We start from the raw sequence: 12307 nt of genomic DNA, 5'->3' as shown, positions 1-12307 counted from the left end.
CTTGCTTTAAGTATGTTCATTGTTGTTTATATTTCAACCCTGCCTCCACCTTAGCTGTTTGTCAGTCACAAAGTTATTTTGATTGAAATGTAGAATACATAATAATCACATAGCACTAAATCTGCCAGCGACTTAGGAAAGCATTCAATGACAGCCACAGAAGTTTTCTATTATTTGTCCACTAATATAACATATCTGACAGGTACCAACATAATTTTAAAACTTTTAAACTTATACATTATGGATGTGGAACACTGTGACAGTGATGAACAAAGGTTTCTGGAAATTACTACAGCCAATCACTTTTTTTTTATTCTTCAATTTTTATTTACCATGACTGTTTTCGAATTGTCTAGCAATTCATCATCTGATGTTTATTGCACGTTAGCTGCATTGTTGGGTCATACAGCTGTAGCAAGACATAAAATGTAAATAATTCTGACCACATTCAGTACTGAAATAGTTCGTTTTTAGATCTTGTTACTGCTACATGACCCCAACAACGCTGCATACATGCTGTAAAATGTACCATCTGATGATAATGATTAGGCAGTTTGAAACCAGTCATGGTAAATTAAAACTGAAGAATAAAACAAAAGGTAACTCAACTGAAATTACTTCTTCTGGACAACTCCTACTCTGCAGACAGATATTAACTAAAATCTTGCAGTATAGAAGACTAAAATGATTGCCTCTGTTATCAAGAACTACATGTAAACATTCATTAACAGTAACATGAGCTGCAGCAGACCAGTATGCTCATCGTTATTACTTCTAAGCCAGTGAGCCACTAGGTAATCTGTAAATGGCTAGTACATAGCCATAAACACAAATAGGACACATAATGAGAGTGGAAAACCAAAGAAAGCTACATCATTTTCATAGAAATAGCCCAGTGATCCTTGGAACATGGCATTAGTTTAAACTAATCAAATCACACATAAACAATAAAATCTGTCTCTATAAAGGGATCTACTGCTCAAACTATTACAAAAGGTAGAGTGCCAAAACTGAAAGTTTTGATTCCACCCACCTGCTTTGACCAGTGATGTCATCAAGATGGCGTACACACCTACTTCAAGCGTGTACAGTATAGCGGCCATGATAACATTACACCTGTAAAGTACAAGTGAAATATTTAACTCCAGTAACAGAATGAAACTAACAGGGCAACCAAATGAAGAAGAAAGGGGTTTCAGGTGGGGACAAACTAAATATATGACAGTAAGAATAATGACATCACTGCAAAACAAATATTCATCCAAAAATCAAGAGCACACAATTCTCAACATTTAAAACAACAAAAAAATTGTAAGAACTAAAACTACTGGTACTGTAAATTTAGTGTGTCCTATATACCACAATACCAGTAACCCACACACAATTAAAAAACTGTATACTGCAGTTTTCACTGTACCTACATAGCTTCAACAAAGCCCTTGATAGATGGAACCAATATTCAACTTTAAAACAGCACGTTTTGCTTCACTTGTATAGTTCAAATGAATCCATAGATAATATGAACTTGCACACAACTCCAAAACCTGATACCATAAATTTCACTTGACCTGTATGGCAGCAAAAAACGATACCTGCTGTATCAAAAACCAACACACTCAAATTCTCAAATCCTTTATCCACACCTTCACTTACTCTATCTGAAGCAAAGTTCCCAGTACAATAAATCAAACCTTGCTCACATGACTAATATCAAAAATGTATCCTAACAATGATGGTAAACCAATACCCACAATACATACCAATCACAATCACAGTCATCAAACACAAGGAAAACCCGAAAATTCATGAAAACTTGCATAATTGCCAATTCAGTATACATAAACAACTATAAACTGACTCATACCATACATATAATAACAAACAAATAAACCTCGCAAAAAGGAGTTAACATCACCCCTGCCCCTACACACACACACACACACACACACACACACACACACAAAGAAAAAATACTAAAAATCTACCATCAGTCCAAATGACTCTAGGAACTTCATCACAGATGTCGTATCTTCGCCCACTGCAACAAGCAAAGACCTACTCATAAATTTCTGTATCTTATCCAAAACTGAAGAAAAAAGAAAAGTAATATTAAAACTCCAACCATAAGAAAACATGGCACCAATAGTTCCAAACAAAAATATGAATCCATTAGCCACAATATGCAAAATAAAAGTAACTCACCAGCAAACCAGCACAAATTTTTCCCATCACAACCTGAAACATTCAAATCTCAATGTCAAATGACTCACTAACAAACATCCAACACAAGAGTGCCACCAAATACTACAACACACCATTTATAAAGACAAACCAACTCAAAAACACCAAGCCCTACCACAATGTCGCACACCGCACCACAGTTATGTTATGGGTCAAAGCAGATGGGTGTAATTACAACTTTCACTTGATCCAGTACATTCACCTCCTACCTACCCATCCTTAACCAATCTAATAATTCTAAAGCAAATGTTTGCACTGGGTAGAGGCTGTTCCACACAATAGCAGAATCTCTATGAGCAGTAGCGTCTACAGTTGAGCTTAAAGGTATAAACTCTGATTAGTCTGGAGTTGGTAAATAGTTGTACAAGGAACACCACTACCAAAGATATGACAGGACACAGTAGTAACATTCTAGAATGAGTAATAGGTACCGGATTTTTTGGCCACATCATTTCTGGCATGTAGCTGTTGAGATACAAGCACTGCCTAAAGTGTGACCCTAAATAGAAACACTACTATTCAGCAACATCAGCACCAGATCCTGTGGGCATAAACTTACATTAGTGCTGAGAGGATGATTGTCATGTGGCAAGCACACAGGACTCATTATCTAAATTGAAGCTTAATTACTGTTGGAACATTTGTTCAGAGTGTGTTTTTGATACTACCCAAAAAGCTGCTTTTCGCTTAGTAATTTTTTTCGCTGTTTTACCTACAAACAGGGCTGTTTGCATACTTTTATTTAATCTGTCCTCCAGCATAATCTTTTTAAGGAATGCAGCTGAGGTCTAAAAATCACTCATTTAAAAAAGCATGCTTTGAGATACTGTATAAATTTGATAAATGAATGCCTTGCAGAAGCCTCTTCAGCAAAAAGGTTCTTACGCTTATATTCCAATAGATTTACTCAGTAACAGTACTTACGGTTAGAAACATAGACTGAATTTAGTAGACACTGATTTGCTCTATGAATTTTCTTAATGTCAGCAGAGACATTCATATAATCCCTTATCTTCCATGTCAGCATTTTGTTTTTAAAATGCAAATTTACAATAGTATCTCCGGTTCCGCTGCATGTCTCCTTTTGTAGATAGCAAGTTCCATTGTTACTTCAGTGGCTGAAAATAAAGTTGAAGACCCCTATTACTAAACAACTCACAATGTTTAAATGAGATTAACTTTGAAAAAGCCTTCCAATAGTAGAGTTGCCATACCTAGCTGGGACCTTGTCGGGACACTTTGATATGGGGTGTAGAATAGAAGTGATGTGAAGAATTTATTTAGTATGTGGTGAATGTTGATCATGTAAAACATATTTGCTGGTTCTGCATTCTCCTCTACACTGACTTCTTTGACTTGTCTATCTTCTCTCACTCTTTTTGTGCCATGTTTGGTAAAGTTTCGTGCTGTATTGTGTCCTCATGTTGAATATATCTACTCAAATCATCACATGGTTGACTATTACTAGTGTATTCTACACCAATACCATATGTAATATCCACATTGGTGACCCCCGACTGTGTTTGTCATTCGATTTGTCTCTGTGAAAATTTTTCGGTCAACAGTGTTGTTTACAATGCACAATGGACCTTCTGCCATTACCAATAAACTTCCAAGTGCTTCCATGAGGCATTTCACATCAAGACTGTGAGAACCCAGTGCAAACAACCACTAAAATGGTACATGAACATGTGCCCACCATTTTGTCCTATCCACAGGACCTAACCTACATGACTTCACAATAGCGTGGTTTTGGTGTCTCGCATTCCAAATCTCTGCCTGGACTGGATTCATGCGTACCTGCTCAGATAACTCAACTTCCACCTAATGCCTGTTTCAGACCCGATCTTACTACACAGTAAGGCACCAGTGTGTGTGATCCTCCCCAGAATGGATATTTAGATATTTTGTGACGAGGGTCCCACAAACGGTTACACATAACATACTGTGCCCGGTGCCACTTATACTCTTGCACATGCCTTCTATTACCATCCCATTTTTGTCATCTGCCATGATGGGTGTCTGCGTAACCCTGCACCTCTCCCCTCCCCCCCCCTCCAAACCTTCACAGTACTGGGGCCTCAGGCATCGTACAATGTACGGCATTCACCGCTCTCACACTTTCACCCCGATACTGAACACATGAGCGACACTGGTCAACCACATCAGTTCCACACTTGTTCCGTGCCCTGCACATTTTAAGCACCAAACCAAGACTTTGGGCGATGCACCCTGCAACGTGTTTGAATGCACCCTTTGGCTGCACCTGAGGATAGTGCCACCTTCTTCCATGCAAATTGACCTTGTCTCTGTGCCTTCTACTCCCCTTGGTGAGTACTACAGCATGACTGCCCAGGGAAACACCCCCGATGAACAATCTCCTGTTCTCAGCCAAGATTTCACCTCTCAACACCCGTCCAGCTACCTCCCACATTGGCCTGCTTACTCACACGACACGCTCAGGGGCAAACTGCTCAAGTTGCCTCCACTCTCAATGGACAACCCACGCACTTGATTTGCTCTTGTCTACATCTACATTTATACTACACAAGCCACCCAACGGTGTGTGGCAGAGGGCACTTTACATGCAACTGTCATTACCTCCCTTTCCTGTTCCAGTCGCGTCTGGTTCGCGGGAAGAACGACTGCCGGAAAGCCTCCATGCGCGCTCGAATCTCTCTAATTTTACATTCGTGATCTCCTCGGGAGGTATAAGTAGGGGGAAACAATATATTCGATACCTCATCCAGAAATGCACCCTCTCGAAACCTGGACAGCAACCTACACCACGATGCAGAGCGCCTCTCTTGCAGAGTCTGCCACTTGAGATTGCTAAACATCTCTGTAACGCTATCATGCTTACCAAATAACCCTGTGACGAAACACGCTGCTCTTCTTTGGATCTTTTCTATCTCCTCCATCAAACCGACCTGGTATGGATCCCACACCGATGAGCAATACTCAAGTATAGGTCGAACAAGTGTTTTGCAAGCCGCCTCCTTTGTTGATGGACTACATTTTCTAAGGACTCTCCCAATGAATCTCAACCTGGTACCCATCTTACCAACAATTAATTTTATATCATCATTCCACTTCAAATCGTTCTGCATGCATGCTCCCAGATATTTTACAGAAGTAACTGCTACCAGTGTTTGTTCCGCTATCATATAATCATACAATAAAGGATCCTTCTTTCTATGTATTCGCAATACATTACATTTGTCTATGTTAAGGGTCAGTTGCCACTTCCTACACCAAGTGCCTATCCGCTGCACATCTTCCTGCATTCTGTTGCAATTTTCTAATGCTGCAACTTCTCTGTATACCACAGCATCATCCGTGAAAAGCTGCATGGAACTTCCGACACTATGTACTAGGTCATTTTTATATATTGTGAAAAGCAATGGTCCCATAACACTCCCCTGTGGCACGCCAGAGGTTACTTTAATGTCCGTAGATGTCTCTCCATTGAGAACAACATGCTGTGTTCTGTTTGTTAAAAACTCTCCAATCCAGCCACACAGCTGGTCTGATATTCCGTAGGCTCTTAATTTGTTTATCAGGTGACAGTGCGGAACTGTATCGAATGCCTTCTGGAAGTCTAGGAAAATGGCATCTACCTGGGAGCCTGTATCTAATATTTTCTGGGTCTCATGAACAAATAAAGCGAGGTGCGTCTTACACAACCGCTGTTTCCGGAATCCATGTGGATTCCTATAGAGTAGATTCTGGGTTTCCAGAAACGACATGATACGCGAGCAAAAAACATGTTCTAAAATTCTACAACAGATCGACGTCAGAGATATATGTCTATAGTTTTGCGCATTGCTCGATGACCATTCTTGAAGACTGGGACTGGTGTGCTCTTTTCCAATCATTTGGAACCTTCCGCTTCTCTAGAGACTTGCGGTACACAGCTGTTAGAAGGGGGGCAAGTTCTTTTGCGTACTCTGTGTAGAATAGAATTGGTATCCCATCAGGTCCAGTGAACTTTCCTCTGTTGAGTGATTCCAGTTGCTTTTCTATTCCTTGGACACTTATTTCGATGTCAGCCATTTTTTCGTTTGTGCGAGGATTTAGAGAAGGAACTGCAGTGCGGTCTTCCTCTGTGAAACAGCTTTGGAAAAGGTGTTTAGTATTTCAGCTTTATGCGTGTCATCCTCTGTTTCAATGCCATTACCATCCCAGAGTCTCTGGATATGCTGTTTCAAGCCGCTTACTGATTTAACGTAAGACCAGAACTTCCTAGGATTTTCTGTCAAGTCGGTACATAGAATTTTACTTTCGAATTATTGTCAAGAACTTATTCAATTTGCGTGGTATATTGGATCACAATTCTTGCTTTGTGTACCTAATCACCCATCTCCATGGCCACATTGACCTAATTAGTGACTTGTTCTTGACACACAATCCTCTCTCAGAGTTGCTGAACTACCATCTGACAGCATGCCAACCACCACCACTCTAGCAACAGAAAGTGCAGCCAATATCCCCACCCCCAACCCTCCAGTAAACCTGCCATGCTGGTTTCATTCCATGTTCGGTGATGCTGCATATAATTGTCACCTGACTTGTGAATAGTCTAACTCACTATGTGGTCTGGTTTAGGCACGCTGGACCTCGGACTTCCTCTCGATGCCTACATATGCGATAGTCTGTGTGTGCCACGACAACCACCAGCGGCCATCTCTATGTGTTGGATGGTTTCTCCAGGTATAAGTTTTTAATCAACACAGTTGCAGAGACCAGTGTGATAACCCCCTGCACTACCTCTGGTAAAAATGATGCCTACTAAATCGACATTATGCGTTGTGAATAACTCTAATATTAACATCCTCGGTGCAGCTTAAATTCCAGTACAATTTGCTTCTTGACTCATAGACTTTCCATGTGTCAGACATTGGAGAATCCATTCTAGTCACAGATTTTCTACAACATTTTGGCTTTCTGCCGAATATTCACAAAGCTTCCTTGCTGCATCATGCTTGAGGAACTTTAATTCCAGGCATGTTTGCCCCTTCCTCTGGCCTTCCCTCTGTCGAGTGTCTACTCACGCACTCTTTTTGTCGAGTACTCATCTCTAAAGGCTCACTTTACGACACTCCTCGCTCACTTCACTGCCAAGCGCACTGTAACCAATGCTCTCCACATGCACAATAACATCCTCTGGCAATGGACTGACATGGTGTCTGAAGAATTAGCACAGGCACATCGGCTGCTGCAACAACTGTCATCTACACAATGATGTCACGGCTCCATTGCTCTAGTACAGAAAGTGGCCCCAACAGTTGCCTTAACTACTCAGTTCAGTAACACTATGCCTTCTGGTCCCAGCACTGTTTTCCTCCTGCACAACTTGGCCAAAAGTGTACCCTCATAGTGCTGGATGACTCTCACCTATCAGGCATTACTAATGGTGCTTATCATAAAATCAATACCACCAAGGGACCTTGTTCACCACAAAGCCCATTGGCTCAATCCAAAAAAACTCTGCCAAGCCAAATCCATTGTTTAGTAAGTTCCTTAGTTCTGGCATTGTTTGCCAATCAAATAGCACCTGGCCTTCTCTCATACACCTCATGCAAAACAAAGATGATTCAGCCAGGCTCAACGGTGATTATAGGGCTCGCAACCCTTGCATAATTATAGACAACTATCCAATCCTGCACATACAAGACTTTGCACAACTGCTTAGTGGTGCATGGTTGTTCAGAGTTTTGGATTGCAGCAAAGCCTATCAACAGGTTCTGATGTCCCCAGATGACATTCTGAAGACTGACAGGGTTATATCCTTTGGGCTATCTGAGTACTATTGTATGCCATTTGGCCTAAACAACACTGCCCATACCTGGCAACTTTTTATTGACTCTTTGCTTTTCAATGTATCATATGCTTATGCTTACCTAGATGACACAAGCATTTCTGAAGCTGAGCATGAATTACATGTTCTGAACATACTACATAAGAATTCTGTCAAGATAAACCATTAGAAATCTCAACTGTACAAAGGAGATGTCATCTTCCTCGGCCATGCTGTCATTCCTCCAACCAGGATGATTACATTAAGCACTTTCTTTTTCCTGGTGACTACCAGGAGTTGTGCCAGTTTCTCGGCATTATCAACTTTTACAGACACATTCCTCATGCTCCAACTCTTCAGGCTCCCCCATAACTGATGCCCTTAAAAGCGAAGACGCTTCTGGCACCAGGAAGGTCCTCTAGATGGAAGACAGGCAAAAGGCTTTTGATGCACTAAAGTCAGCTGTTTACCGCACTGTCACTTTGGCCCATCCTATTCCAGATGCTCTTATTTCCATGACGACCGATGCGAGTGACGCGTCAATAGGTGTAGTGTTATGGCAACACATGAGTGATACAACAGAACCTTTGAAATTGTTTTCTAACAAACTGACAGCATCTCACAGCAATTAGTCCACATTTGACCGCAAATTACTAGCAGTCCACGAAGCAGTGCAATATTTTCATGATGAGATTTAGGGCCACCAGTTCACCACCTACACAGATCACTGTCCGCTAGCAAATGCGATACGAAACTTGAGCAAAGATGTACCTGCATGATGACTATACCACATGGACCTCATCTGTCAATACTCTATTGATGTGCGGTAAATAGGGTATGCAGACAATGTCATTGTAGACACTCTATCCCATGTGATCTCTACAACCTCCCCCATCATTATGGACAAGCTTGCCAACCTTCAAGCAAGCAACCCAAAGTTTTTGCAAATACTTCAGGATTTTAACTGTGCTCTCATGCTTGAGCAACGACTCCTTTCTTGCTACATGACGCTGATCTTCTGTGACACTGCCACAGGTACACTCCACTTCATCATCCCCACCTCCCTCCGTCGTGCAGTTTTTGATTCCCTTCATGGCCCCACTCATCTAGGGATTAAAGCTACGACTGCCATCACAAAGGAATGCTTCATCTGGCTGGGGATTGAAAAGGACTGCAAGGAGTGGACACATGCATGTGTACCGTACCAAAGGAGCAAAGTTGGTAGAAATGGCCAGCCACCCCTGGAACATTTAGAATACTGAAGGGCAGGTTACGACACGTCCCCATTTACATCATCGGTCCTCTACACCCATCCTGTCTATTATTGATCATACAGTACAGTAGGTAGCAACCATCACACTCTCTGATATCATGGCTGAGTCTGAAATTATTGTTTTCATCAGTGCCTGGTTTTCTTAGTTCGGTTGCCCTCCCTGTATTATCATGGACCAGATCCGCCAATTTAAGTCAGCATTGTTCTGCCTGTGCAAGTTCTGAAGGGTGGAGAAATTCCACATGACAGCATATGGTCCTCAGAGTCACGGCTCAGTGGACAGATGGCATTGTATTCTGAAAGCAGCACTTACATGCTACAGTGGCTCTTGATTCTCCACTCAGGTTGCACACAGCGTATACAGACGACCTCCGTGTTTCATTAGCAGATGACTTATATGGTGAAACCCGTGTCCTACCTGCTCAATTTGTCGAGCCAGTGCCTGTTCTAACCACAGATGAGCTTCCAGAACTGGTTAAACAAATTAATGAATGCATTTCTAAAATACATACCCCCCCCCCCCCCCCCCAATGGCTCACACCATTCCTCACATATTCATTCATAAGGACCTCAAACATTGCAACTATGTTATACTGTGTGATGACTCAGACAGAGCCACAGTTCAGCCCTGCTACTCTGGCCCACACAGAGTGCTCAGTAGAGGACACAACACCTTCAACATTGTTTAATGGGAAGAAGCAAACAGTATCCTTTAATAGATTCAAACTAACCTGGTGTTTAGCTGACAACCCCCCCCCCCCCCCCCCTCCCAGTCTGGATGATAGCTCTCATTCTATGGTGGTGTTTCCAGGGCGAGATTACCATTTCTCTTCCGAGTGCAGTGTATCTTCCTCTGTGTGTCATTCTCTTCCTTCACACTAGTCAGTGTTCCACATCAATGTCTATGGTCTTACCATTGACGACCTATCTGCCAGAGTGTGCAATGGCACTTCTTCATCTTCAACATTCCTTCAACCGCACCACTGGACACATCGCTGCACTTCGACGGCACCCATATTGCCATATTCAATGTCCCCAACATTGACTCTCTAACAGCATGTGTTTCAGGTGATGGCATCCTTTTAATCCACATGCCTCTCCCCCACCCCCGTCTGCCAGAGAGCAGCTCTACTCTCACAGGAGAAACCGCCTGCACTCTCCTGGATGACTTCAAGATTTTGTCATTGACACTTTCCAGCTCTGCACCAACCCTTGCTCTGCACTACCTGGAGTGCAGGGAAGGGTGGGAGGGGGGGGGGGGGGGGTCTCTGTGGCGATTGTTGGCCACAACAGAGCATAATTGGTGTTGTATTATCCTCTACACTGTCTTCTTTGACTTTATATTCTTGGACGTTTTTGTAGCCATGCTGTGTAAAGTTTCATATTGTATTGTGTTCTCATGTTGAATTAATCTACTCAAATCATTATGTGGTTGACAGTTACTAGTGTAGTCTACATCAATAACATATGTAATGTACACAAATATGTTGTTGATATGGTTCAAAGACTGATTTGATGCAGCTCTCCATGCTACTCTGTCCTGTGCAAGCTTCTTCATCTCTGAGTAACTACTGCAAGGCCCGCCCTGCTAGCCACGCAGTCTAACACGATGCTTCCCGAGCAGGAAGGCGTGCTGGTCCGAAGCACGAATCCACCCAGTGGATTAGTGTCAAGTTCCGGTGTGCCAGCCAACCTGTGGATGGTTTTTAAGGTGGTTTTCCATCTGCCTTAGCGAACGCAAGCTGGTTCCCCTTATTCCGCTTCAGTTACACTATGTTGGCAATTGCTGCGCAAACACTGTCTCCATGTACACATACACCATAATTACATAATTATTCTACCATGAAAACATTTGGGGTTATGCTAATCTGGTATGAGACGTTCTCGGGGAGGGGGGTGGGGGTCCACGGGGGGCCGAACCGCACTATAACCCTGGGTTCAGTGTGGTGAGTGGACTGCCTGTTGTGAACCACTGAGGGCTACAGTGGGGACAAAGCCTCTTTGTCATTTCTAGGTCCCCAGTTCATCACACAATACACACACAACTACTGCAACCTACATCTTTCTAAATCTTACTGTTTGTTTATTGCAGAATTACATGGAACTTGTTGCTGCAGAAGTAGTTGGTACACAAAATTTTTCAGAACATTTCACCTTTTTCAGCAAGCCTGATTTTCCCTTTAACGTCTTAATAGAACTCTGTGCAAGTCAGATTTTAGTTATAGTGGCACTGTAACACTGATTATACAGTTCCTGGCAATGGTATACTCTTTCCACAGTAGTGTTGTGTGGAGGGACAGAAAACAAATACTCACATAATTTTAGCAGTTGGCATTTGTGTTCAAGATTTTTAGTTTCCTTAAGAAAGAAAATGCACCTTCCTTCCATGGAGTGTTTAGGCTTCCTTTTTTCCGAGTCATGCTCAGTTCCTAAAAAGCTCTTCAGATACATATTTTCCTGAAAACAATTATCACCTGAAATCTTAAACCCATTTTACTCATGTATACTATAGTCTTTCAATCATCATGCAAATCTGGGGTTTCATACAGCACATCCAATCAAATACTTGTTACTTACTAAAAGAAATAGCTCATTTCTCTAAATAATCAAATGCTATGGTGTAGTAAGCCATTATCTCTTCCTCAAATTTTGAAATCAAATTTATTATTTCTTTGTTAGGGTACTGTATTCTATTGTGTAGAACTGGGGACCTAGAAACGACAGAGAGGCTTCGTCCCCGCTGAAGCCCGCAGTCGTACACAACCCCACAACAGGCTACAGCAGTCCACTCACCCCACTGCTGCCCCACACTGAACCCAGGGCTATTGTGCTGTTCGGTCCCCAGTGGACCAGCCCCACCCCCCAGGAACGTCTCACACCAGATGAGTGTAACACCAATGTTTGCATCATAGAGTTTCATCAGGCTACTCATTCTTTGATTTGTTCAAAGCTATCATGGTGTGCATGGCAGTAAAATTGGCGGTCTTCCTTTC

The sequence above is a fragment of the Schistocerca americana genome, chromosome 1 (genome assembly GCF_021461395.2).
Source record: "Schistocerca americana isolate TAMUIC-IGC-003095 chromosome 1, iqSchAmer2.1, whole genome shotgun sequence".
Lineage (NCBI taxonomy): Eukaryota > Metazoa > Arthropoda > Insecta > Orthoptera > Acrididae > Schistocerca > Schistocerca americana.
The sequence above is the reverse complement of the archived record's forward strand: the minus strand, read 5'-3'. Positions refer to the sequence as shown.